This window comes from Adiantum capillus-veneris, chromosome 22 (assembly GCF_014529385.1).
Source record: "Adiantum capillus-veneris isolate H3 chromosome 22, ASM1452938v2, whole genome shotgun sequence".
Classification (NCBI taxonomy): Eukaryota; Viridiplantae; Streptophyta; class Polypodiopsida; order Polypodiales; family Pteridaceae; genus Adiantum; species Adiantum capillus-veneris.
Window position 1 is genome coordinate 147164491 of NC_140952.1, and position 22302 is coordinate 147186792.

The 22302-nt window shown below is 39.3% G+C and overlaps 2 pseudogenes; both read right to left on the reverse strand.

Moving 5' to 3' along the window:
• Positions 1 to 1764: 1764 nt before the first annotated feature.
• Positions 1765 to 3143, reverse strand: LOC147430397 (uncharacterized; annotated as a pseudogene).
• LOC147430398 (2,3-bisphosphoglycerate-independent phosphoglycerate mutase-like) lies at positions 2588 to 5693 on the reverse strand (annotated as a pseudogene).
• Positions 5694 to 22302: the final 16609 nt, after the last annotated feature.

Here is a 22302-nt window from a genome sequence, read left to right on the forward strand (position 1 = left end):
CTCTTTTATGCTATTTTTTTCTCTTAATCATGACATACATACTCTTGTTGTGTAGCTCATGCTCTCTTATCTTTCACTTATTTATTTTATTATAATTCATGCTCCGTGAGATGAATAAAGAGGCAGAAGGCAAATACTCAATCATATTGACTGAGGGAAATGGTTGGTACCCAATATAGTGTTTTGAGGGAATGGTTGGTACCCAGTATGGTGTCTTGTCTTTTGATTCTTATTTATGTTTCTCTTTTTGTGTGTTGTGATTATTCAATCAATCATTTTGCTTAAAAAAAATAAAATTATAAATCAAAGTTGTGTAGCTTTCTCATCTGAATCGTTTCAATCACAACTACGAGTAACCTACTTCGAAGAAAACGCGCGATGCAAGCAATTGAAGAAAGGCAACAAAAACAATTCATGCATCGCTTACACTCTCAAGGGACAATCACAAAGTTGTGAAAATCAATCTCAAAATCAATCAAATTGCTTACAATCATCGATAAAACAAGAAGACGCTCTCTCAATTGCTTTTATTCACTGTTTTGGATTGTTCAAAGGCTTTGCATATTCATTGGAGGTCTTCTTAGAATTTTTATGGCTTGTTCAACATACACATATATTATCTTATTCACTTTCTTATGTGTTTTTTTCGTAATCTAATTCTTACATATATTTATTAGATTTATATTTAAATTTTTACTTTTCTTTTGCTTGAGTCAACCAACCAATACTCTCTTATTATGGACCAAAAGATTGATGGCTTTTTTTAAAGCTTAACAAAGAGCGCATTGCACGTACTCTCCTTCAACAAAAGCTTGAGAAGTTACAAAAGCACAGTTTTCACAAGTGCAATCATGAAGATGACAATGAAGACAAGCGAAGACCTTGATAAAGAGCACACTACACGTACTCTCCTTCATCAAAAGTTTGAGAAGTTACAAAAGCGGAGTTCTCATAAGTGCAATCATGAAGATGACAATGAAGACAAGCGGCTTATCTAAGTGATTAAGCATACTCGGGATGCTCAAGTCAAAATAAAACAAAACAAAATCTCTAAAAAGACATTTACTTTTTACAAAGTATGATGGAAAAAAGGATGCATGTATGCTTCTCTCTTAATTATCATCCTTGGATGACTACTTTCAAGAAAAAGGTTCAGCAGACGAAACAAAATCAAGTGTGTAGCAAGCCAAATGATGAAACATGCTTTTCTTTGATGGAATTTGACTCGCAAAATGACACAAACAACCACGAACTTAGAAGAAATTTTGAAGAATAGTAATGAAGCACTTTGAGTTGAGGTATCGAGAGAGCTTTTCAAGGGAGTTTTTTCTAGATTTTTGCTCAATTGAGAAAAAAACTAAAAAAAGCTTCCTCAAAAGCTCCCTCTTGGAGTCAGCTTTTAGGAGATAACTTTTTTTCTTCTCTCTCTCTCTTTCCCCCCCTATCTCTCTCTATACATCTCCTTATCTCTCTCTCTCTCTCTCTCTCTCTCTATATATATATATATATATATATATATGTGTGTGTGTGTGTGTGTGTGTGTGTGTGTGTGTGTAAAATCTTAGAGCACTGATGATGATGATGATTTTAGTCTTTCACTTTACTTCACTTTCACTTCATTTTATTTTTGTGCCCAGACATTGGATTAGATCCACCAAGATTGTATCAATTTGGTCTCACAAGTCATTTTGACCATTTCAAGACGTTTAATATAACATTTCATTTCTCTCTCTCTCTCTCTCTCTCTCTCTCTCTCTCTCTCTCTCTCTCATGCTAATTTTGAAGTGGGTGCTAGTGCCCACTTGAACATTAGTATGAGCTGCAAATACGGTGAGGACCTTGCGTCCTATATCCCCCAACAACTCCAGAACCAGGCCCGCAACCCCAAGCCGCTCACAGACAGGCTTCATGCATCCATCACCATCAAGTGCCCTCTCCCGGATTCCATATCTCCTGACCACTTCATTGCACTTGCTTTGCTATTTAGAGGCTTCTCCAGACCAAAAGAGGCATGAAAAATAAAAATAGCATTAGCTTTGCTCGGACTCCCTGATGGATTGAAGATCCAATTCCGGACATCCCAAAACATTTCAATAGGAATTCCATCCACAAACACAGTTTGGTTGCCTCGAAACTTCCACTCCAGGTTCTTCACTTGCACCACCAATTGCTTGTCCATTGTACTATACAAATATGGATCCTTCGGTGTATTGGTCTAGCACTCGATCACTATGTCGTAGGCTTTTTCGACCTCACCAATTTGAGCTTTTGCGAATAACTGCTTATTTCACAAAAACATGTTCTTTCCTCGAGATCGATGTTGCCTCAATGGTCGGCGGCCTTGCTCTAGTCTGCTGGTAAGCTTCCTTCACCTTGTCCCCCAGAAGTAGAACCACCTCGTCAAATGACACAACTGCGACATAGAACCCTTCTTTGGGCTTAGGACCGTATGCATATTTTGCATTTGACAAGTCCCAAAACACATCGACCTTGTGACCACATACTTCGAAACTCTTCACGCCGTATCTGTTCCAAAAGGACCAAGGCTTCATTTTCACTTTGCATGTGCACTCGCATGAAGGGTCATCTATAGTAACACAAAGACCTTTGTCCTTAGCATTCTTAAGCCATGTGATGGTAACATGCCTGCATAAACCAGCAAGCTTGGTCTCATATTGACTTGCATTGTCACTATGATGGCCTCAGGCAGCTTAGCCTAAAGATAAGCAAGTTATGCACTGTAAGAGACACATCAAAGAGTCTCGTGTATACTCAATTTCCCTAATCAACGCTTTTAGCGTCCGGATCATCTGCTTGAAGTGTGGTAGCAATCTGTGGAGAGAAAACCCTCCCTCCTTCACGAACTATGTCAAAGAAAACTCCTCATTTGCATACATTGAAAGTGTTTGTCATGTGTACTTTGATCTTGAGAACCAAAGGCTGCAAGCCTACTGCGCTGGAATCCAAAACCTGCTCCGGCTGAAAATGATGGCTCACGGCCCCCTTCTTGGGATAGCACACGTCTCAATGAGGGCTCAATGGTAACCCAGCAGGGTGCCGTTTGGGCGACCTGGTATCCTTGCGCGCAGGTCCGCGACGCCGAGGCCTGCAACGTGTTTCCTTGATCACTATGTTTCTGCCCAAACCCGCAGTTAACGTCGTTCATACCAATGTACTAGCGCCCACTTGAAAATTAGAGAGAGAAGAAGAAGTTGAGAATTTTAACGTCGTGACCTTAAAGATCTATGAGAGAGAGAGAGAGATGAAATGTTATATTGAACGTCTTCAAAAGGCAACTAGAGTGCTTCGTTAGCCGCAGAGTCCGAGGGTAAGACAAAACAAGAACCTCTAGAAGACAAAAACTTGGGGGGCGACGGGGGAGAGAGAGAGAGATGTATATTTTTTATTATCGTCCTGGATGGACAAATATGACCTATAGGACCAAAGTTACATGTGATTTTTTATTATCGTTTTGGGTGGTCAAATATGATGTATGGGACCAAAAGATACATGTGATGAACTATATGGATAAGTAACTCTCGATGCTCAAGGATTATGTGACGAGACACAGTGGAGAGCCCACGCTATGGCTGGAGCGGAATGTATGTAGGTATAGGTCATGGTTGAAAACGTCAGAAGCAGTTTCAAAATTCGAAGGTAAATTCTTTCCAATCTAATTCATCACAAATATGAATGTCAAAAAACTGAGAGTATCGGTGTCTCAAACGGCAAATGCCCTAGGTGTCAATGGCAGGAAGATGACATTCCTCATCTGTTCAAAGCTTTGGGCTTTGTTCCCTCTTGGAGTCGGTTAGTCTTAGGGAATTCCATAAATCAGCTTTTGGAGAGAGAGATGCAACAGTTTGTTTGATCAAGCTTACCAAAGTCCATGTATGAGAGTTCTTTTTTTTTTTGTTTGACCTTGTAGACAAGTTGAAGCTCGAGAAGTGTCGACTCTACAATATCAACAATCAGCACGATAGAGTCAAACGAATGATAATCGACACTAGAGTGGTAGATGCCAAGATGGTTGGACAAATTGCCAATGCTGAGAGACTTATTCTCAAATTGACGATGTTATTCAAGCCTTGCCTTGAGGTGTTTCTGATCCAATTTGAGAACATCTATTTTTGTATGCTTCTCTTAGGACATCAACTATGTAGCTTGGGAGTGTACCGTCCTTTGGGATATTGTAATATTTTGAACTATGCTCTTGAACATGTAGTTTTGTGTGCCAAAGAACTCTATGACAAGCCTAGGACTTGAGACATGTTACAAAGAGGAAACCAAGATACCAAGCTACCACTAGGGTGATAAAGAAAGAGAGAGACCAGAATAGCTGCTTAACTCACCTTAACAGCCTTATCAGCAGCTTCACACCCCACAATTGTGACCTTCATGTCACCTGTATGACCCACCATGTCCCCATTTGGAAGATTCACCTGCACCTACAAGCACAAATAGCTTGATGCCACATCAATAAAGAAGAAAATTCTTAACCATGAACTTGTAAATGTTATTGAAGTCTACCTAATCATACTTGCCACTTAAAATTGCGTCCCTGGCTCTCTCACCAATTTGGAGGGCTTTCATGCCAGGCTTTTCATTAAAGTGATACCTTGGTCACTCTGTCTCTCCACATAGGTCTCCAGCTTGCTATCAAAGAAGCCTGACCGATTCCCATTCCAGAAGAATGTAACATGTCCAAACTTCACTGTCTCGCTGTCTCAAGCGCCCAAAACGATTAATTTCTAAATATACTGCATAGCCCTCCTTGGCATGAGGATTAACAACAGAAAGCATGCAAAGGTATGGAGTCCTTTCTTTGCAAATTATTCACCTGATGTCCGGTCAATTTTGGGAGGGCTCACCGAGTACTTGCTAGGGAGCTTCAACTCACCATCATAGTGAAGCATACCCGCATAGTGAATTTTGGGCACACGCACCCTATCAAAGTTATCAAAGTTTGCATACTCAAGAGCTTTTGCCAACATGATCATTGTGTCTGCTCTAAAGTTGAAGGTTACAACTGCATCACCATCAACAATTGGACCAACAGATTTGCCATTTTTGTCCACAATCACAAATGGAGGATAGTATTGTTCATTGAATTTTGGATTATCTTCCTTCAATTGCATAAGAGCTTCTATACCGCTCTTGAACTTGTGAGGAGCTTCTCCAAGAACTTGTGCATCCCAGCCTCTTTTTACCACATTCTAGTCATTCTATTTCACAAAGTCCCAACAAAACTAACTCTTCAAGACTGCATTGCACACCCAAATCAAAGTGAAACAATCAACAACGACAATTCCTATTAATCATGTCTTGGCTTAAGGTGTTTGCATGGATGCATTAAGACTCATATTGAAATCTTATCAAGCTCTTTCAAACCAAAAGGCAAATGTCGGTATTTGGTAATCACAAGGTACCTCATAGTGATTCATAGTTACATGCATACGCCCTCCTCCAGATGCCAGTGAGGCATCCACTCCTTGTTGTCGTAACTCTTCTAAATCTTTCTCGAGCAAAATATTGGAAACTATATATGCAATGCTTTTCAAGTGAAAAATTTTATGAAAGGATGAGAGAGAGAGAGAGAGAGAGAGAGAGAGAGAGAGAGAGAGAGAGAGAGAGAGAGGCTACCGATTGCCGTGGTTCAGAGGTGTACCTCGAAAGAATGAGATACCGATCATAGTGCTTCAGAGGGGTACCTTGCAGAAAACCACAAGGGGGGTTAGAGGTTTGTCAAGCTCAATGTTCGTAATCAATGTTCTACCTCCTCTTGCATCCCAACAACTGCATAAATATTAATCAATATGTTCTACCTCCTCTTGCATCCCAACAACTGCCCCATAATGTTGGTCTAGTTGGACTACACGCTCAAGAGCAAACTTTTCGAGCTTGACATTTCCCCATTGTCGGCAAGCACCTAGAAGGGAGACCCAAACTGGACGATGATCAGACGATGGCATCATCGTAATTACTCTCATTGCTTTGTCAAAGAGCCTTGTACGTCCAAAAAGATCAACCATGCAAGTATAGTGTTCTTTGTTTGGTGCAATGTCATGTTTTTCCCTCATTTTATCAAAATGCATCTGACCCTCATCGACTAAACCTGAGTGGCTACATGCATAGAGCACATTGACATAAGTGATTGCATTGGGGGAAATTCCATCTTGCTGCATGCATTGAAAATAGTCAGAGCTTCGTTGGCCCGCCCTTGCTGGGCATATCCTCCTAAAAGTGCAGTCCAAGAAACTACATTTGGGGAGAAACCCTTGTTGGGGTATAAAGCCCAATGTGGTCGCCCAGGTAAGTGGGCGGGCCGCCAGGTATGCACACATATTCTTTTGTAAAAACCTAATAAGAACTCACTATGCTCTACACATTACAGTAGAGCGAGTTCACCATATCGTTGTGCTCTTCTTCTCGCACTCTCTCTCGCGTCGCACTTCCGCTCGTACTCCTTCAACTGGTATCAGAGCTCAAATCGAGGCTCGGGGCAGCACTGCAGGAGGCTAGAGTCACAAGCTCAGATTGGAATGAAATTCGACAGGCGAAGACACGGCCTCAAATCTTGTGGGAAAACCCGAAGGGCTCGGTGTGCTCAGAATTTCATTCTGAGGTCATCTCGGCCACCGTTCGGCTTCGACAAAGGTCTGCGCAGACCATTTTCGACTACGTGGTCTCAGCGGGTGCAGATCCGACTCTGCAAATTTGGGGTTTTCGGCCTACGACTGCAGGTGCTGAGGATATCGACACTTCCAGAGTGTTGATTTGTGGCTGTCTACACATCGAAGGACGGCTCACAGTTCTTAGAGGCGTGTCACATACGACACGGGCGCATCTACACACATATTGTAGGCGACATCCACTAGTTCATAAGGTAGCTTGTGTTTGCTGCTTGATATTCTAGATTTCATCCTGACATTGCAGGTACTTCCACATGGGATGTATTGTCAGAGATGATGTATGTCTGTTGAGGGTTTGCTGGCTATGAGTCACGCAGCAAACAACCGCCGCAGCGGTTACAGCATGCAGTGGGAAATTTGTGGATGTATGACTTTGTGGGAAGTCTATGTACTATCAGATTTACTGCAGCCTTTCAGATTTACTGCAGCCTTTGCTGAGGGTCGAGTGAGGTTTTATTGAGTTGGGGGATTCTCGAATGTTGAGATCCTTTCGGTGATACAGGTCTTGGAGCGATCCCTCGAGCACCCTTAGATAGGCAGCTAGGATGTATTGACTGTGAGTTAGACATTTGGGATTGCATCTTTGCTTTATTGCCGTTGAGGCATTGTCGCAGTCTATTCTTACAGGACAGTGACAAGACAGTCAGAGACAGTACAGGTGTAGGACAGGTTTACCCACAGCTTACAGTGTCAGAGAGACAGTGGTTTTTTGAGCTGTTTTTTGGTCTGTTTTTTAGTACACCAGAGCCATTTTACAAAGGAGACTCAGCCAAAATTTCTGCAGAATCTGAAGCTTTCTTGGTTCATTTGATAGGTTGATATTGGTTCAGAGGTTAGTTTACAAGGGAAACTCTGCCGAATTTTTCCCAGGAAAGTAAACTACTGTGAAGCGTAGCTATGGCTAGATCACAGGACACTGCTCTTTACAATATCAAGAAGCTGGATGGAACCAATTTCCCATTATGGAAGAAGCAGACTTGGCACGTGTTGATACAAAAGAAGCAGATAAAACCTATAAAGCTCAAAGGGATAAAACCAGAAGATATGGACGAAGATGAATGGAGCGAAATGGATGAATTGGCACTTTCTACCATTATGCTGACTTTGGCAGAAAGCGTTTACTTCAATGTAGCAGACGAGATGTCGGCTTATCAAGCATGGTTAAAGCTGAGTGATCTTTATGAGAAGCAGAGTGCAGCTTCACAAGTATACTGGCTTAAGAAGCTTGTTGACTTGAAGATGAAAGAAGGGACACCTATGTCCAATCATCTGAATGAATTCAACACAATCTACAGGCAGTTGTCAGCTCAAGGTGTCAAGTTTGATGAACCTGTTAGAGCTATGTTCCTGTTGATCACATTGCCCAGAAGTTGGGACACTTTTCGCACAGCTTTGAGTAATTCTGCACCTCCAGATGGTTTGAACATAGCAGGTGTAGAAGGAAGTCTGCTTACTGAAGAAACCAATAGAAAGACAATGGACAAAGGCAAAAGAACAGCCTTAGTTGTCAGGGGAAGGACCAAAGAAAAGTACAAAGGTGGAAAGAGGAATCAGTCTCGTAGCAAGTCCCGCAGTGCTAAAGGCAAGAGTGACATAGAATGCTACCATTGTGGCAAGAAGGGTCACATGAAAAGAGACTGCAGAGAATGGAAAGCAGAAAAAGGCAAAGAGAAAGTTGAAGACCATGGTGAGAAGAACAAGTCCTCAGTGAAGATTCAAGAAATAAATGTGACAAACACTGTTGCAGTGGATGAGAGTCTAGTGTCAGGAGACATCTACTTCTTGAAGAATACAATGGACTCAGCTCTTCTTACAGCATCTGATGGAAATGCACTGAGTGACTGGATTATAGACTCAGGGGTATCACTTCATGTGTCTCCAAACAAGGAGTGGTTTACCTCTTATGTGACCACTAAAGATCATGTTCGGCTAGGCAATGGGCAGACATGTGAGATCTTAGGTGTTGGAGATGTTCAATTGAAGTTTCAGAATGGCTCTTCTTTCACGCTGAAGAATGTGAGACATGTTCCCGCAATTACAAAGAGCTTGATCAGCACAGGTTTACTTGATGATGCTGGCTACGTCACCACTTTTGGACAGAACATGTGGAAGATATCCAAGGGTTCTATGATAGTAGCACATGGAGTAAAGTCTGGAGGACTTTACATGATTTATGTATCAAATGTCTCTAAAAATGTAATCAATGTAACCGAGCAGCCGAACGTTTCTTTGTGGCATAGCCGGTTAGGACATATGTCCAAGAAGGGAATGGAAATCTTGTCTCGTTCTGGTTATTTGCCTGGCTTTTCATTTAATGATTTTGAATTCTGTGAACATTGTCTGTATGGTAAGCAAACACAGCAGCCACATAAGCATAGAAGCAGTAGAAGAGATACACAGTTGGCACTTGTTCATAGTGATTTGTGTGGACCTATGCCTAACCTATCTCTAGGGGGAGCTTCTTACTTTATGACATTTATAGATGATTACTCGAGGAAAGTATGGGTTTACTTTCTCAAGCACAAGGATGAAGCGTTTAGTGTTTTCAAAACGTTTGTGACACTTGTGGAGAATCAGAGTGGCAAGAAGCTTAAATGCTTACGCACTGACAATGGTGGAGAGTATGTTTCAAAGGCCTTTCAGGACTTTTGTGAGTCAAAAGGTATAAAACGTGAACTTACTGCTCCTTACAATCCTCCTCAAAATGGTGTTGCTGAGAGGATGAATAGGACCATACAAGAGAAGGTCAGAAGTATGTTGTCTAATGCACAGCTGCCAAATGGGTTTTGGGCTGAAGCTGTATCAACAGCTGTTCATCTTGTAAATAGATCTCCTAGCAAGGTTTTGCAGAAGGATTCAGTGCTAGAGATGGTATGGTCAGGCAAAATGCCCTCATACAAGCATCTCAGAGTCTTTGGTTGTGAGGCATATACTCACGTTCCAAAGGAATTTAGGAACAAACTTGAGCCAAAGAGTAGAAAGTGCATCTTTCTAGGCTATGGTAATTCTGGTGAGATGGGGTACAGACTTTGGGATCCCGAATCCAGAAAGGTTGTCTGCAGCAATGATGTTCACTTTAATGAATCCAAATATCATTCTAAACCAGACAGGGTTGAGGAGATTAGAAGAGTTGTCTTCCAAGAAGATGGACCTGCACGTGCAAGACAAAATGTCAAAGCTCAAGAGGAGCAAGGACAGGATAGATTGGAACCACAGGTTGTGGCTGAGCCTGAGCCACCTATAGTGCGTAGATCTGCACGTGTCACGTGACCTCCTGATAGGTTTGTTCCATCTATGAACTATGTCATGTTGACTGATTGCAATGAGCCTTCATGTTACAAGGAAGCAGTGCAAATGAAGGACTCCAGGAATTGGCAATTGGCCATGCAGTCAGAGATGACAGCTCTGCATAAAAACAAGACATGGAAGCTAGTTAAATTACCACAGGGCAAAAAGGCTCTACCTTGTAAATGGGTTTACAGGTATAAGATCACCGCTCATGATAGTCAGCCAAAGTACAAAGCAAGGCTTGTTGCCAAGGGCTTTAAGCAAGAACAAGGCATTGACTTTGATGAAGTCTTCTCTCCGGTGGTCAAGATGACTACATTGAGATGTTTTCTTGCATTGGTTGCCATATTAGATTTGGTGTTGCACCAAATGGATGTCAAGACAGCGTTCTTGCATGGTGATTTAGATGTGGAAATTTACATGCAGCAACCAGAAGGGTTTGTTGAGAAAGTCAAGGAAGATTGGGTATGCCAGTTGTTAAAGAGTCTTTATGGCTTAAAACAATCACTGAGGGCATGGTACCATAAATTCCACAAGTTTATGCTTTCTCAAGGCTACAAACTTAGTGAGTTCAATCACTGTCTATATACAAAGAAGGCTAAGGATGGCAGTTGGCTGATCCTTATTTTTTATGTGGATGACATGTTGATCGCTGGCAAGCACTTGGAAGAAATTTCAGCTTTGAAGTCAAAGATGGCAAAATCGTTTGACATGAAAGACATGGGTGAGGCAAGTCATATACTTGGTATGCGCATTGAGAGAGACAGATCAAAGAAGTTGATTTGGTTATCTCAAACAGAGTATATTGACAAGGTTTTGCAACATTTCAATATGGAGAAGGGAAAGGCACTGAGTGTTCCATTGCAACCATATGTGAAACTTAGCAAACAAGATTGTCCTGTGTCTGAGGAAGAACAGGCTGAAATGGATAAGATTCCATATGTGTCTGCAGTGGGTAGTTTGATGTATGCAATGATTGCTACTCGCCCAGACATTGCATTTGCAGTGGGAGTAGTAAGTCGATACATGTCAAACCCAGGCAAGAAACATTGGGAGGCAGTGAAAGGAATATTGAGATACTTGAAAGCTACAAAGAGTATGCGTATATGCTATGGGAGTCAGGAGCTAAGTGTAAAGGGTTTTACAGACTCAGATTATGCAGGTGACTTAGACAACCGAAGGTCTACATCAGGGTATGTCTTTACATTGGTTGGTGGAGCAGTATCATGGCGTTCTAGATTACAAGATTGTGTTACTCAATCTACTACAGAGGCTGAATATGTTGCAGCATCAGAGGCATGCAAAGAATCAATTTGGCTTAATCGACTAGTAACAGATTTGGGAATCAAAGAAGAGATGCCTGTGTTATATTGTGATAGTCAAAGTGCTATACAATTGGCTCGCAATCCAGTTTATCACTCAAAGACAAAGCATGTGGATGTGAAGTATCATTTCATCAGGGAAATGCTCGAGGATAAGTAACTTCAGCTTGTCAAAGTTCACACCACAGAAAATCCTGCTGATCTACTTACAAAAGGACTTCCCTCAGAGAGCTTTGCGCATTTTCGCAAGCAGTTAGGTGTAGGGTAGTACATCACTTCTCTACATCTCTTGTATATTAGCTTGTATAGTAGCTTCTCTCACACTTAAAGTACCACATTGGACTTTAAGTGGGAGGTTGTTGGGGTATAAAGCCCAATGTGGTCGCCCAGGTAAGTGGGCGGGCCGCCAGGTATGTACACATATTCTTTTGTAAAAACCTAATAAGAACTCACTATGCTCTACACATTACAGTAGAGCGAGTTCACCATATCGTCGTGCACTTCCGCTCGTACTCCTTGAACCCTCCCTTTGCATTCACTGAAAACACACCTTAGCTTCCTGGCCCTGCCCCTGTCGGACATATCCTGTAATCAGTGCATTCCAAGAGACTTTGTTCTGGATAGAAAGCTGGTCAAGAACTTGTTGTGCTTTCAAAAGTACACCACACTTGGCATACATGTCAACCAAAGCATTGCCAAGCACGACATCTTTTTGTAATAGCCCCTGCCTAACAATCTCATCATGACTCTGCTTGCCCATGATAGCGTTTTGCATAATGCCACATGCCTTCAAAACACAAGCATAGGTGACTGCATCCGGAGAGAAGCCCTCACTTTGCATCCGATTTAAACAGCCACGCACTTCCTGGCCCTGATCTTGTTGGGCATATGCTGCAATCAATGCATTCTAAGAGGCTGCATCCCGGACATAAAGATCGTCAAGAACTTGTTGTGCTTTGGAAAGTACATTACACTTGGCATACATCTCAACCAAAGCATTACCAAGCATGACAATTTTTTCCAACAGTCCCCGACTAACAAGCTCGTCATGAATTTGTTTTCTTGTGTCAACGTCTTTCAAAGTGCCACAAAGAAAAAATGCAAGCATAGGTGACTGCATCTGGAGAGAAGCCCTCGCTTAGCATCCGCTGGAAACATCCCAGTGCTTCTTGGCCCTGCCCTTGTTGGGCATAAGCTGCAATCAATGCATTCCAAGAGACCGCATCTCGATCAGGAAGCTCGTCAAGAACTTGTTGAGCTTTCAAAAGTACACCACACTTGGCATACATGTCAACCAAAGCATTGCCAAGCATGACAGTTCAGCCCCTGATTGACAATCTCATCGTGAATTTGTTTGCCCATATCAATGTCTCGCATAATGCCACATGCCTTCAAAATGCAAGCATAGGTGATTGCATCTGGAGAGAAAACCTCACTTCACATACAATCGAAACAATTCAAAGCTTCCTGGTCCTGACCTTGTTGGGCATATCCTGCAATTAATGCAGTCCAAGAGATGACATCTCGTTTGGGAAGCTTGTCCATAACTTACTGTGCTTTCCAAAGTACACCACGATTAGCATACATGTATACCAACTCATTGCCAAGCACGAAATTGTTCTCCAACAACCTCTGACTAACAATCTCGTCATGAATTTGTTTGCCCAGATCAACGTCTTGAATAATACCGCATGCCTTCAAGGCACAAGCATAGGTGATCGCATCCGAAGAGAGGCCCTCACTTCGCAAGCAATGAAAACAATCCAGAGCTTCATGACCCTGCCCATGTCTATCATATCCTGCAATAAGTGTAGTCCAACGGACGACATCCCAGATTGGAACCTGCGAACTGCTTGTGGAGAAGATCCAATTGCTGTGGCTGCAACTTGTGAAATGCTTACTTCTAGGAACCTACGAACTGCTTGTGGAGAAGATCGAATTGCTCCTGAGAGCAACACAGAATGCTTTTTCTATTTTATTCACTTGGTAGCTTTTGAAGGCATAGTTTTTTTTAGAGCTTTTCGTGCTGGGTTTTTCTTTAAAAAGAGGAGCGAGGTGGGCTAACGACAGGCCAGGGATTTGGAATTGCACACTACGCTAACGAAATAAAAATGACCTATGAGACCAAATTGATACAATCTTGGTGGATCGAATCAAATGTCTGGGTACAAAAATAAAATGAAGTGAAAGACTAAAATCATCATCATCATCAGTGCCCAAAGATTGTGTGTGTGTGTATGAGGGAGGAGTGAGAGAGAGAGAGGGGGGATAGAGACAGAGACAAAGAGAGAGATATGGAAGAGAGAGAGAGAGAGAGAGAGAGAGAGAGAGAGAGAGAGAAGGAAAAAAGCTCCCTCCCTAAAGCTCGGTCCAAGAGAGAGCTTTCATTTTTATTTTTGCTCAGTTAGAAAAAATCTGGAAAAAGCTCCCTCCATTCGCATCCCCAAGTACTTTCTTTCTTCTCAATACAAAGAGAAAGCTCGACATCCATGGGATACTCTTCAAAATAGAACATGAAAAACTATTACATAGCACACAGACAAATTTTGGCACATTCTACTCGCTCTTCAAAATGCTGAATTTTTTTCTCTCTCTACTTTCAAACACAAATATATTGCTAGCTTGGAGTATACTTTGCGTGTCGAGGTCAATAAATTTTGTCTTCATATATTGGAAAGAGCAATTTCTTTAGCTCATGATAGTGAAACTTAAAAGGATAAAGATCCAACTCAAAAAGAGTAACCAATCAGAAACAATTAATCTTATCTTCCACCATCACAACGTACAAATCCTACTATGCCTCAATCAAGGACCAACAAAAATGGACGCATCATTACAATTAATATCAACCATAATCAAGCAATTCCAATCAAAGTGGTTTTGGACAAAGGAAGGTAAATAATAATGGTTCATCGTTCCTTTTTTGAAGTCACAAAACAAGCCTCCACATAGTCACAACAACAATAATAATGGTAACAAGGATAATATGAAAAAGTCGATGTGAAGACTGTTGTTTGCTACAATTGTCACAAGATGGGGCATACAGCTAACAAGTGTCCTGAAAGCAAGTCAACACCTTCCTCACACTTTATTGAGGGGATTAAAGAAGATAATGACCATCAAGTGCACAACATGGAGAGGTGTCAACATTGCCAACACTTTTGAAGATAGTAATCAAGAACCTCAAGGTAACTAGGACTACCAAGATCACATAAGTACTCCTACTTCTTAGGGCATATAACTAACAAGTGTCTTGAAAGCAAGTCAACACCTTCTTCACACTTTATTGAGGGGATTAAAGAAGATAATGACCATCAAGTACACAACATGGAGATGGTGTCCACATTGCCAACACTTTTGAAGATAGCAATGAAGAACCTCAAGGTAACTCGGACTACCAAGATCACACAAGTACTCCTACTTCTTAGGTGTATAGTCTTTTACATATGCAAGTTAAGATTGGTGATGATGCTTTTAGATTATTACGTGATGATGAGAGCACACATGATTTCATTTCTACACGTGTTGCACAAAAGTTGAAATTGCATATGACTCCCACAAATTATAAAGTAAAAGCAGCTTTCCAAGGAACCAAAATAAATTGTGCATATATGGTAAAAGATTTGTAATACCAATTAAGAGACTTCGTTGAATCACGTGATTTCCTAGTAGCACAATTGTAAAACATAGATTTAATTTTGGGGTATGCCTTTAAAACATCATTTTAACACAAAGATTGACAATGATAAGCATACACTCACTATCACACATGATGAAAAATCCTTCAAATTACAAGCTAATCAGAAGCTAAAATTAGAACCTCTTCTTTGTCACACTTAGACTAAAATCTTAGTTTGAAAAGAGAGCAAATAATTTTTGGTTCTAATCAATGAAATTGAAACATACAAATTTACCAATTGTCTTCTTCTCAAGGGTTTTTTTTAAATGAAATATAAAGAAATATTAATTAGAAGTCTATTTTCAAGATTATCTCCTTCTAGAGTGGAAGACCACGAATTGATTTCAGGTAGTGTATCACCTTGTCGAGCACCATATTATCAAAATCAAATTGAACAAAGAGAAATTCAAGATCAAATTGAGGAATAATTAAATCATGGTACTTATCGTTTGTGCATTGACTATAGAGTACTTAAGAATCACGATAAAGAATCGTTTTTCTATTTCTCGTGTTGATGATTTACTTGATAAATTAAGTGATGTATCCATTATTAGGAAGATATATCTTAGATCTGGATATCATCAAGTGCAGATGAAGGAAAATGATGTTTATAAAACTGCATTTTGGACACGAATTGATTATTATGAATTCCTTGTAATGCCTTTTGGTTTAACAAATACACCCGCTATATTTTCACGCATGATGAATCGCATCTTTTTAAAGCATCAAGATTGTGTTGTTGTTTTTTTAATGACTTTTTGGTTTTTAGTAAGAATGAAAAAGACCATTATAGACATTTGAAATTGGTTTTTAAAAAGTTGCATGAATACCAACTTTATTTAAATCCTAAGAAAATCTTATTCTTCAAAATTGAGATTGAATATTTAGGTCACATTGTCTCTAGCGAAAGGATTCCGTGTGGACTATAAGAAGATTCAATGCATCAAGGAATATCTTAGATCTCAATCTATTCATGAGATTCATTCTTTTCTTGGTTTGTGTGGTTATTATTGAAAGATCATTCGAAATTTTTGATACTTGGCTTTACCACTCACAAACCTTTTGAAAAAGAACACATCTTTTACTCAAATAACCAACATCAATTCTTTTTTGAGATACTCAAATATGCACCCACACAATATGTCCTTGTCTTATAAATTTCTGATTTCAAAAGACTTATCTTTTTTGTTACGATTGATGCTAGTGGGCGTGGTATTGGTGATGTATTAATGCAAGATAATCATCCCATAAGTAGAAAGTTGAAACCCAATGAGCTCAATTATAGCACTTATGACAAAGAATTTCTAATTGTGCATGCTTTGAAATTGTGGAAATGTTACTTGATGTGAAAGTATTGTCAAAGTCAACGATGCGAAAGCGTCCAGATCAAGGAGAGAATGCATGAGAGAGAGAGAGAGAGAGAGAGAGAGAGAGAGAGAGAGACTTTTGAACCAACCAACCTTGCTTTTTTCTATGGAATATGACTCACAAACGACACAAATAACCATGAACTTAGAAGAACTTTCAAAGAATGGTAATGAAGTACTTTCTTTCTTCTCAATACAAAGAGAAAGCTACACATGCATGGGCTCCTCTTCAATCTAGGACATGGAAAATTGTTACAGAGCACACAGACAAATTTTGGCGCATTCTACTTGCTCTTCATAATGCAGTAAATGTTTCTTGCTTTACTTTCAAATGCAAATATATTTCTGGCTTGGAGTATACTTTGCGTGCTGAGGTCAATAAATTTCATCCTCATACATTGGAAATAGTTATTTCTTTAGTTCATGATGTGGAAGCTGCAAAAGATAAAGATCCAACTAAAAAAGGGCAGCCAATCAGAAAGATTTAATCTTATCTTCCACCATCACAATGTAAAAATCCTAATATGCCTCAATCAAGGACCAACATAACCATTGGATAACGATGGATGCAACATTACAATTAATATCGACCACAATCAAGCAATTCCAATCAAAATGGTTTTGGACAAAGGAAGGTAAATAACAATGGTTCAAGTGATGATTTTAAACCTTCATCGTTTACTTTTTTGAAGTCACAAAACAAGGCTTCACATAGTCACAACAACAACAATAATAGCAACAAGAATAAAGAAAAAATCGATGTGAAGATTGTTGTTTGCAACAATTGTCACAAGATGGGACGTACACCTAACAAGCGTCCTGAAAGCAATTCAACACCTTCCTCACACTTTATTAAAGGGATTAAAGAAGATAATGACCATCAAGTGCACAACATGGAGATGGTGTCAACATTGCTAACACTTTTGAAGATAGTAATCAAGAACCTCAAGGTAACTCGGACTACCAAGATCACACAAGTACTCCTACTTCTTAGGTATATAACCTTTTACATATGCAAGTTAAGATTGGTGATGATGCTTTTAGATTACTACGTGATGATGAGAGCATACATTATTTTATTTATACATGTGTTGCACAAAAGTTGAAATTGCATATGATTCCCACAAATTATAAAGTAAAAGCAGCTTTCCAAGGAACCAAAATAAATTGTCTATAGATGGTAAAAGATTTTTAATATGAGTTAAGAGACTTTATTGATCACGAGATCTCTTAGTAGCACAATTGCAAACATATATTTAATTTTGGGATATGCCTTGAAAACATCATTTTAATCCAAAAATTGACTAAGACACACATAATAAAAAATCCTTCACATTACAAGCTAATCAAAAGCTAGAACTAGAACCTCTTCTTTGTCACACTCATACTAAAAGGTTAGCTTGAAAAGATAATACAAAATTTCTTGTTTTAATCAATGAAATTGGAACATACGAATCTACTAATTGTCTCTTTCTCAAGATTTTTTTAATTATAAAATATAAAGAAATTTTTCATGGAGATCTATTTTTAGGATTATCTCCTTCTAGAGCGGAAGACCACACAATTGAATTCGTTCCAGGTAGTGTATCACTTTGTCGAGCACCATATTATCAAAATAAAATTAAACGAAGAGAAATTTAGGATCAAATTGAAGAATATTAAATTTTGGTTTAATTAAGCCAAGAGTTCACCTTTTAATGCACCAATTCTCTTAGTCAAAAAGAAAAATGGTACTTATCATTTGTGCATTCACTATAGAGTACTTAATAAAATCCTGATAAAGAATCATTTTTCTAGTTTTCGTATTGATGACTTACTTGATAAATTTAGTGGTACATCCATTTTTAGTAAGGTAGATTTTAAATCTAGATATCATCATGGAAAGTGATGTTCATAAAACTGCATTTTGAACAAAATTTGGTCACTATGAATTCCTTGTAATTCCATTTGGTTTAACAAATACACCCGCTACATTTTCACACAAGATGAATTGCATCTTTTTGAAGTATCAAGATTGTGTTGTGGTTTTCTTTGATGACTTTTTGGTTTTTAGTAAGAATGACAAAGACCATTATGTACATTTGTATTGGTTTTTCAATTGTTGCATGAAAACCAAGTTTATTTGAATTCTAAGAAAAGTTTATTCTTTAAAACTGAGATTGAATATTTAGGTCACATTCTCTCTAACGAAGGAATCCATGTGGATTCTAAGAAGACTCAATGCATCAAGGAATATGTTAGATCTCAATCTATTCATGAGATTTGTTCTTTTCTTGGGTTGTGTAGTTATTATCAAGAAATGATTCAAAATTTTTCATACTTGGCTTTACCACTTACAAATCTTTTGAAAAAGAGCACATCTTTTACTTGGAATAACCAACATCAAAAATATTTTCAGACACTCAAATATGCACTCACACATATCCCTGTCTTATAAATTTTGGATTTCAAAAGACCCTTATTTATTGTCATGATTGATGCTAGTGGGAGCTGTATTGGTGATGTATTAATGCAAGATAATCATCCCATTCCATATGAAAGTAGAAAGTTGAAAGACAATGAGCTCAATCATAGAACTTATGACAAAGAAATGCTAGTTGTTGTGCATGATCTGAGATTGTGGAAATGTTACTTGATGGGATCTTAATTTTTGATGAAAAATGATCAATAAAGCATTGGCAAAGTCGACGATGCAGAAGCATCCAAAAAAAAAGGAGAGAGAGAGAGAGAGAGAGAGAGAGAGAGAGAGAGAGAGAGACTTTTGAACCAACCAACCTTGTCAATGAATTGATGATAATACAATGGGAGTTAGGTGTACTTATATAGCCACCTTGGTAAATTTCACTACCTAGAGTTTGACAAATAAGTAAAATAAATACCTAAAGCTAAAATAAATATTGGGAAACATTGAACAGTTCCCTTGAGATGCCTAAAATTTAGCACCATCTCTATAGCTCATAGTAGACATAAATGGTGAGACCAAGTCGATAAAGAAGCTACCATGACCACCCTAGCAACATTTGTCATTTTGGATACACCTCGGATTTACTAGTATCAATGTGTCTTTTAAAAAAGTTGAATTGTAGACCACACTACGTCCAAGAATCCCCATTCGTGAATTGTAAACACATCACGTCCAAACACTCCTAGATAATAAACTTTAAAACATATTTTATCCATAATCATAGTGTTTTAGATATGTTTGATTGATTCCCTGCTAGATGCATGTGCCTTGAACTCCAAACCACTGGTTCAAACACTTATAACTTGAAATCCAACACAAGGGTCCAAATTATCTATAGGGAGCACTAATTGCCCCTCTCTGCCACTCACAAGCCTCTCCCTAGCTGAAGCTAGTGGTGGCAACAATATCCACTTGACTAGAAGGGGGGAGCCCTTGCCAATGTAGTCACCACCACACCAATAGACTCTCTGGTTTCCTTCCCTGAGTCATTATCACTAATTTCCTCATCATGCTTGTCTTTGACTGTGTCCTTTGTAGAACTTTTTTCTTCGCCTTTGGATCTGCAATCTTGAGACAAATGACCACGCTTCCCAAAGTTGTGACAATGGCTATTGGTCTTCAGTAAGTGCTTCAACACCTTTATCAAAAATCTAAATTTTGCCTCGAGTTATTAACACAACTTCCTTGTTATTGAGAAAAGAGCCGAAATCATCAAATTCCAGCTTTTCCTTTGTGATTTGTAGCTGAAGTGTCCTAGACACCATTTTGTACACCTCATGCAATTTTGTGAGTACCAAAGTAGCTAATTGAGTACTAGCAGGTGCACTTTTCATAGCCAATAGTTGATCATGAAAAACCTTAGCCTTCATAAGCAATGACTACATGGAACCCCAGGTTGGAAATTTGATGGTAAATAATTTTCCAAAAAGGGTGATTGCTTGAATCGTCGAATCCGAATCAAACATTTTGACAAGCTTGAACCATGTATCGTTGGCAATCTTCAAAGTTTGTATGGCTAGAGAAATTTCCTTTGTAAGAGATTTTGCAATGGCCGACATTGTCTTTGCATTACTCACATCCCAATCAACACGATTTTTTATACTTGTCATCCTAAAGGCGTGTGTACCCGTTGTTGGGATCCCTCATAGGACGGAGCTCCGAGCCGTGAACTATGTCCCATAAGCCTTTTCATGTAAACCAAAGTCACATAATCAAGTTCCAATGGGCATAGGTATCACCATATAGTTTTTGGCTGGTGCATAAGCAAGGGGGGACCATGTTGAAGTTGCAAGATCTGGAAATGGTACGCACTTCAAAAAAATTTGGCCGCAAAATCCAAGCCGCTCCAAAACACTTTTGTGGATCTTGCAAGGCACCTTTCTCAAAGCAGATCAATAATTTGTTGCCCGTTTTGAACTACTTACACACCTCCCAAATCTGATCAAGAGAAAACAAAATCCTTCGGTGCTCTTCTCTAAGCTTCACCCCTAAAGCAAGTCAGTAGCGTGTCTTTTTAGGTTGAAACATCAAGAGAGGGAAAATGGGGGGATGTCAAAAATGAGGGAGACAAATGCAACAAGGGCTACAAGAGAGTATCATTTAAAACTTGAACAGAGAGGGAATGCAATGCCATTGCCTATCCCACCAAGTACCGACACTAGGGGCATTTCAAAACGCAAAACTGGAAGGGGGAGCTATGGGTGTAGATCTCGCACAAGATACTACTGCGGGTGTTTCAAAACGGAAGGATAGCATTAGAGAGGCTCCAATAGGCTCCTGTCTCTTGCATTTTAGAACACCAAGTATGGAAGAGTGACGTGATGGCACCGTTGGCAAGGAAGTGGATGGCGATTCTCTTTACGGGTTCTCGACGGTCCACTTGCTCCACCAAGTCTTCGATACCATGTCCAAGTTGACGATGCAAAATCATCTAGACCGAGGAGATAATACATGAGAGAGAGAGAGAGAGAGAGAGAGAGAGAGAGAGAGAGAGAGAGAGAGAGAGAGAGAGAGAGAGAGAGAATTTTGAACCAAGCAATCTTGGCAATGAATTGATGATAATACAATGGGTGCTAGGTGTACTTATATAATCACGTTAGCAAATTGCCCTACCTAGAGTTTGACAAATAAGTAAAATAAATACCTAAAGCCAAAATAAATATCGGGATCACATTTGGGCAGTTCACTTGAGATGCTTCAACTTTAATAATAAGCCGTCATTTGCTTTCACAAACAACTATCTCCGATTGTCATAAAAAGTGGCCATTATTCATTCAAAGTTTTTATCCATTCATTCAATATAAACCAAGTCATATAATAAGGTTGCAAATGCACTAAGTCACATGCCATCGATTAATAACCTTTCTATTGTGTGTCTGCTGAAACTTTTTCAAAACTGATTGATACTTATGCACGTGACTTTGACTTTGTTGACACATATGCTTACTTTTGTAACCATACATCTTTTGTTCATGCATAATACTTCTTTCATGATGGATATTAATTGTTTGAAAAATGATTGTGCGTAATCCTTCCTTAAAGACTGCCATGAATCACCTTATATAGGCCACCATGTTGCCACAACTATTCACATAGTAGAATCTTAGTTATATTGCACAATGTTTTGCTTGTCAACGAATCAAGCATCATCATGGTAAACAATATGGTTTGTTGATGCATTTACCTATTCTTGACTCTCCTTGGCAACATATTTCTTTCGATTTTATTAATGGATTGCTACTCACTCGTGCACAAAACGATATGATTTGGACCATCGTATATAAATTTAGCAAGCATGCTAACTTTTGACCTTGTAAGAAGACCCTCTCAGCTAAGCAAGCGGCTCTATTGTTTCTTAAGCATTATTATTTCTTGCATGGAATGCCTAAACCTATCATATGTGATTGAGATAAGACGTTTTTGCAGTGATTTTTGGGACACTTTTCAAAAATTTGTGTACTCAAATAGACGTCACTTCTGTATTTCATTT